Source organism: Nannospalax galili, unplaced genomic scaffold (genome assembly GCF_000622305.1).
Source record: "Nannospalax galili isolate Female #2095 unplaced genomic scaffold, S.galili_v1.0 scaffold5, whole genome shotgun sequence".
Taxonomy (NCBI): Eukaryota; Metazoa; Chordata; class Mammalia; order Rodentia; family Spalacidae; genus Nannospalax; species Nannospalax galili.
Genome location: NW_008353126.1, coordinates 1,299,981 through 1,307,882, shown reverse-complemented (window position 1 = coordinate 1,307,882; position 7,902 = coordinate 1,299,981).

Sequence of the window (7,902 nt, the reverse complement as noted above, 5' to 3'; positions counted from 1 at the left end):
GACACAGGACAGTATTTACTCTAGAAGCCTTAAGTAGTAAAGTGTTATTTGTTCCGCTTCAAGACATGAGAAACAGACTTAAGGCTGCCTTGCCCAAAGTTACTCAGCTAAGGAAGGGTACAATCAGATACAGATGGAAGACCCCAAGCCTACCATCACGCCCACACAGGACATGCAAATGACTCATCTCCCAAAGTGGAGAGCGTTGTGCCTTCTCTCCATCCCACTTCCTTGTCCTTGGCAAGCTTTAGCCAGCTTCACTCAGTCCAAGGAGGCTGTACCCTTTCCCAGCTATAGAGGCTGGGCCCCATGTGAGGGGCTTGGTCAGAGGACAACTACTGAGGTTCCAGTAAGGGTGGGCAAACTGCATGGATGAGGGTCTCAGCAGCATGTAGGACTCAGTGAGTTGAGCCACCTCCTGGTTGCCTCTTTGAATGAATTTCCAGAGGAAGAGAAATGGGCCACCAATAGTGAGAAGCTGGACATCCAGCATGTCCAGCCACCAAGCATGTCCAGCCACAGTGGTCTCTGAGAACTTCAGCAGACGCTATGACCCTGGGTTAGAAAGTCTAAAGGACCACAACATTGTGAATTCAAAAAACCAAGAGGGATGTGCATACCCGAGCTTTTCAGAATACACAGTCTCAGTGTTAAATTCTGACCCTCTGTACCAGTCATGGGCACAAATGCCTTCAAGAGAAAAGAGCTTTGGATGGGGCCAAAGCCAAGGTCACCTCAGGGCTGCAGGTCTCATCCTGGTTTCCTAATTAATACCACTTTGGATCCGACAGTGATGGCTGCTCTGTCTCAGGCTTATTTGCTGCTTATCCTGTGATTGATGCTGGTAACATTTAGAGTCTGTCAGGAAATATTTCACAGATGCTTTGTGTGGTGGATGGAAACAGCCAGGAAAGTAACTCCCGAATGGGAGTTAAGGCCGAATGGGAGATGAAGGGAGTTGTGATGGAAAGGCCTAGGCCCTTTTAAACCTCTTGTAGAGTAGGGGAAATGGGCCATGGGAACTTGGGGCAGGGACTGGCTGGCCCAGCTAGAGCAGGGACCTTTCAGGAAGGGCTGTGAGAGAAACAACATGAGAGGGAACCAAGAAGCTCTTCTGAGCCTCCTAAAAAGATGTATCACATCTGTGTTGGCTTTTAGCTTCCACTGGGAAAAAACACATATGAAAGGAAGCAAAAAATAGTTTCCCTTGCATGCGTTATTATTTTAACAAAATAATAAAATACTTAATTACTGATTTACAGTAATGTTGGGAAATTGGATACCCACATGCAAACAATAAAGCTGGACCATTATAATACATGTAAATTGAACTCAAAGTGGATCAAAGATTAACATAAATATCTAAAGTATAAAAATCTTAGAAAAAATATAAGGTGAACACTTCATGACATTGAATTTCACAATGATTTCTTGAATAGACACCAAAGTACAAGCAACAAAAAAGAAAATAGCTAAGTTGAACTACATCACAATTAAGGACTTTTGGGGAGCTGAGGAGATGGCTCAGACGTTAAGAGCATGTACTGCTCTTATAGGGGACTGAGGACCTAAGTTTGATTCCTGTCAGGCAGCTCACAAGTACCTGTAACTCTAGCTCCAAGGGGGATCCAATGCATCTGGCTTCTGCATACAGAGACACATGCATACAACTAATTCCAAATAATAAAAAATTAATTAATTAAGAACTTTGGGGTTGGATAAATGGCTCAGCAGTTAAGAGTGTGCACTGCTTTTGTGCATAGGACCTAAGTTCCATTCCCAGCACCCATGTCAGGCAGCTCACAATTGCCTGTAACTCCAGTTCTAGAGTATCAGGTGCCCTCTTTTGGTCTGTGGGGGCACTGCACTCATGTGTACAAACACATTCATGCACATATACACATAATTAAAAAATTAAGAACTTTGGTACATCAAAGGGCACTATCAACAGAGTGCAAAGGCAACCCATGAATAGGAGAAAACATTTTCAAGTCATCCAGTAATAGGTAACTGTTCAGACTATATAAAGAACTCCCACAATTCAACAACAAAATAATCAATTCAAAAAAATGGACAGACAACTTGAAATTTTCTCCCCAAAGGCTATGCAAATGGACAACAAACATATGAACAGATGTCCAATGTCACTAATCACTAGGAAATGAAAATCAAAATCACAATCTCTAGACTCACTATAGTACTACAAAAAAATCTGAAAATAATAAGTGTTGGCAAGGATGTAGAGAAATTGTTGGTAGGGATGTAAAATGGTCTAAGCCACCATGAAAAACAATATGATAATTCCTCAAAAAATTAAGACTATTACTTAATGGTTTGGTAATTCCAATTCTGGGTATATATACAAGGGACTTGAAAAAAGTCTTGCACACACATTGTGGATACTCATGTACGTAAATAGCATCATTATATTCATAATAGTCAAGAGTCTATCAGTGGATGAATGAAAAAGCAAAAGCGATATATACATACGATGGAATGTATTTTAGCCAATAAAATGGAAGAAAATTCTGGCATATATTACAGTGTGGTAGAACATTGGGCTAAGTAGAATAATCCAAAAATAAAAAGACAAATACTATACAACTGTACTTAACATAAACTACACAGAATAGTCTGTAAGCCAGTTTCATAGGGACAGAATGTTGACTGGTGGTTCCAGGGACTGGTTGTGGGGAGGGAGGAATATTGGGGATTTATTGTTCATTGGGTAGAGATTCAGTTTTGCAAGATGAAAAAGTTCTGAGATGGATGGTTGGTGATGGTTGCACAGCAGTGTAAATACACTTCATGCTACTGAACTGTACACTGAAAAATGGTTAAGATGGGAATGTTTTATATTATGTGTATTTTATCACAATTAAAAATTTTACTTATTATTTTATGTATATGAATATATTGCCTGCGTATATGTAAGAGCATCACATGTATGCAATGCCTACAGAGGACAGAAGAGGGCGTTGGATCCCCCAGAACTGGAGTTATGGATAGTTGTTAGCCACCATGTGGGTGCTGGGATTCAAACCCTGGTCTTCTGCAATAGTAGCCAATGCATTTAATTGCTGAGCCATTTATCCAGTCCCCACAATTAAAAATTTTTAAATGAAACAAAGCTAAGCAATTAAAAAATCACAATCGTTGATGTCTTTTCTTTTACATAGAACTATTTGTCTTTTTAAAATTGTATTTATTTTTTTATTATTTTTTAAATTTAATGACCACATGATTAGAAGAAGCATTTCATCACAGCTTTAACATATTCAGTAACACATTCCAGAGCAAGGATACATCTCTTTCAAAGGTGGCTATAAATTTTTACATTCACAGTTGAATCAATACAGTCATACAATACTGAACTCAGTATAAACCCTGTAAGACGTAAAATTGAATGAGTTTTTACCCTTTAAAGAAGATCTCCATTTCATTTTAAGATATGCTGTTTCCTACATTTTTAATGCTACTAACACTTAGACATGTTTACACATGTGTCTTTAATCTCTATGTATCTGATTATTATTAGTCACAGTCAGTTACACTTGGATCCTTAGTACCTGAGTATGGATATAAGGTTATCAGGTAGATTTTACTAGTAATGTTTACCACCTCTACTATTTAACATGAAGTAAAATTAAATATTTTTTTAAATAACTACATGATTAGAAGAAGCATTTTATTACAGCTTTAACATATTCAGTAACATACTCCAGAGCAACAGCACATCTCTTTCACAAGTGGATGTAAGTTTCTAGGTTCATAGTTGAATTAATATAGTTATATGATATTGAACTCAGTATAATCCCTATAGGACATAAAATTGAATGAGTTTTTAACCTTTAAAAAAGATCTGCATTTCATTTTAGAATATATTGATCCTTGCAGAAAGACTCATTGTTTTTGCTACTAGCACTGAGATGTTGGTGCATGCATCTCTAATCTGTATGTATCTGATTATTACTAGTCATAATTGGTTGCACTCAGATCCTTGGCACCTGTGGATGTCTAAAAAGTCATCCGGTAGATTTCAGTGGTAATGCTTATCACCTCTACTAATTAACATGATGGAAATTTCCATGCTTCCTCCTCAGATATAATACATTTTAAAAAATTTGTTGATTGTGTGTGTGTGTGTGTGTGTGTGTGTGTATCACACAGAACATCCCAAACCATCTTATTCAACTATAAACCCACTTCCGAGATAGCACCCTGCCATAGCCTCCCTCCCCCCACTAGAACTCTCATACTCTGATATCCCTGCTACTGTCTGCTGTGTTGTCAGCACCTCCAGCCATTCCCCACTACTTGTCCATCTGGTGAATCTAGTCATCCTATCTAGAGGTCTTTGTTTCAGGAAGGTCAACTGTTCCTCATCTAGCAGCAATCAGTTGCCAATATTCCTTTAGATGAGATTGGGGTCTGCTGTTCATTTTCCAAGTTCTATGCTGAGTTACTATCTGGGAGTCCCTCTGGCCACCCTGGCCAACAACTCAAAAGAAGGTATCTCTTATCTGGCATTGTTACTTGTTATATAGACTTTGGCTATACATATGGACTCTTAAAAATTATATTGGCCCCTTTAATCCTTGTTTATACTTTCCTTTTGGGTGTTTAAGGGCATACAATTGGCCCAGATAAACGAATTTATTTTTACTCTTAAGGCCATTTGAGGGTCTGTTCCTCAGGGGACACATGGGCTTAGGAGGAGCCCCTGGCTCCTTTCTTCTACCAGTTCTGCCTATGTGAAGATAAGTCAAAGGTCCTACTCGACCATGGCTAGCTTTGCTTAGAAGCATAGAGGAAAAGATTCCTCTATGTTGACCCTCCTCTTTGTAGACTGGACACTGGTTCAAGTCCATCTTCTGGGATCTCCATGGCCTCCCTCAACAAGAGGATAGGTGACTCACCAAAGTTACAGGACATTTTGAGAGATATTCCATAGCCCTAGATAAAAGTGCCACTACTGCACCAATAGGGATAGTTTGCTGTGCCAGTCATTGTGATTATTATGATTCACAGCTGGGTTGGACCATTGATTGATTTTCTGTCTTAGTAGCTTACACAGCATCCCCTAGAACTATGAGAGTTAATCTTCAGGAAGGGGGCTTCCAGGTCAGCTCCAGCTCCATTGCTCCAAGTCCTGTGTCTGAAGTATGTCCTGTCTTCAGCAATAGGGTCTTACCTTCAAGATCTGGAAGGAAATCAAGGGCTATGGCAATAGCCTGTGTTATTTTGTGACTCTGTTGGGCTACTCTGACAACAATTCAAAGGGACATTTCTCCTGTCTGTCACCATGTTTCTTGTCATATAGCCTTCAGGTATACACATGTACTTACACACATATATATTACATTATATGCCTTTTTTTCAGAAAGCTTTTGAGTTAATACATTTTCCTCTGGTTGTTTACACCACCTAAGCATTATTTATCTTTCCTCTCTTCTCCCTGTCTAGCCCTCTCCCCCATCCCAGTTAAACTGCCCCCATTTTCCCCATTTCTCCCTTGGTAATACCTGTATCCTATTGTCACCCCTCTCTTGAACTTCTTCTTCTCCTTTACCCCCACAGTTCCTTTCCATTTTCCTGGCTCCTGGATTTACATCAGGATATATAATCACATCTAAGAATTTTCAGCTAAGATCCACAAATGAGAAAGGACATATGTCTTGTTTTTCTGAGTCTGTTACTTCTCTTTGTATAACAGTTTCTAGATCCATTCATTTACCTGCAAATTTCATTATTTCATCTTTCTTTACTGCTGAATAGAATTCCACTGCATAAATATACCACATTTTTGTTAACCACTGTTCAGTTGAGAGACAGTTAGGTTGCTTCTATCTCTTATGTGAAAAGAGCAGCAACAAACATGATTGTACAAGTGTCTCTAAAATAGAATGAGTCCTTTGATATATGCCAAGGAGTGGTAAAACTGGGTCACATGGTAGGTTCATTTTTAGTTTTTGAAGAGTTCTCCATACTGTTTTCCATAGGGGTTGAACAAGTTTGTAGCCCCACCAGCAGTGGATGAGTGTTCCCCTTTCCCCACATCCTCTCCAACATTTGATATCATTTGTTCTCTTGATCTTAGCCAGTCTGACTTGGGTAAGATTAAATCTTAAAGTGGTTTTAATTTGTATTTTCCTAATTATTAGTGATCTTGAACATTTTTTAAGATGCTTCATAGCCATCTTTACTTCTTTTGAGAACACTCTGTTCAGCTCCTTAGCCCATCTTTAAGTTGGGTTACTTCTTGTCTTGATTCTCTGTTTTTTGAGTTCATTATATATTCTGGATATTAAACCTCCATCAGATGTGTTGCTGGTGAGGATTTTCTCCCATTCTGTGGGTTTTCTGTTCACTTCCCTGGTTTTCTCCTTTGATGTACAGAAGCTTTTTAGTTTAATGACGTCCCATTTGTTAATTCTTGACCTGGTTTCCTGAGCAATTGATGTCTGGTTTAGAAAATCCTTTCCCACAGCTATATGTTGTAGATTTTTGCTAAAGTTTTCTTCTAACATTTTCAGAGTTTCAGGCTTTACATTGAGGTCTTGATCTGGAAAATTGCATTTACTCGTATTTGGGTCTTCAATTTTGTTCTATTGATCTATGGGTTTATTTTTGTGCCAGTCTCATGTTGTTTTTATGAATATAGCTCTGTAATACAGCTTAAAATCTGGTATAGTAATCCCCCCTGGCATTGCTCTTAGTGCTCAGGGTTGCTTTGGCTATCTGAGGTCTTTTGTGCTTCCATATGAATCTTTGGATGTTTTTTCCCAATTCTGTGAAAAATGTCATGGGGATTTTGATTGGCATTGCATTGAATCTACAAATGGCTTTTGGTAGGATGGTCATTTTCATAATATTAATTCCTCTAACCCATAAGCATGGGAATTCCTTCCATCTTCTGATGTCTTCCTCAATCTCTTTCTTTTAAAGATTTAAAATTTTCATTGTAGAGGTCTTTGATCTTTCTTTAAAGATTTAAAATTTTCACTGTAGAAGTCTTTAATGTCTTTGATAAGGTTTATTCCAATATATTTTTTTGCAGCTATTGTTAAGGGAATTGTTTCCATGTACTCTTTCTGTGATTGCTTGTTATTGGTACATAGAAAGGCTACAGACTTTTGTAGGTTAATTTTGTAACTTGCCACTTTACTGAACATGTTAGTAACTTCTAGGAGTTTTCTGGTGGAATTTTTATTTGAGGGTCTGTTCCTCAGGGGTCACATGTGCTTGGGAGGAGCCCCGGCTCCTTTCTTTTACCAGTTCTGCCTATATGAAGGTAAGTCAAAGGTCCTACTCGACCACGGCTGGCTTCGCTTGAGCATGGAGGAAATGGTTCTTCTGTGTTGAAAAGAGAAGTGGAGATAGTGGACAGCCTTGTCTGCTTCCTGATTTCAATGGGATGCTTCCAGTTTTTCTCCATTTAGGAATGATGTTGGCTGTGGGTTTGTTCTATATGGCTTTAATTATGTTAAGGTGTGTTCCCTCCAGACCAATTCCCTCTTAGACTTCGAACATAAATGCATGTTGAATTTTCTCAAAGGCCTTCTCTGCATCTATTGAGATGACCATGTGTTTCTTGTATTTGAGTCTTTATATGATTTCTGACATTTATTGACTTATGTATATTGAACCATCCCTGCATCTCTGGGATAAAGCTTACTTGATCATGGTGGATGATCTTTTTGATGTGTGTCTGTATGAAGTTTGCAAGTATTTTATTGAGAATTTTTGCATCCATGTTCATTAAGGATATGGGTCTATAGTTTTCTTTTTTGGTTGTATCTTTACCAGGCTTTGGTATGAGAGTGATACTGGTTTCATAGAAGGAATTTTGGAGTTCTCCCTCCATTTCTATCTTTTTGAATAATTTGAGCAGTATTGGTT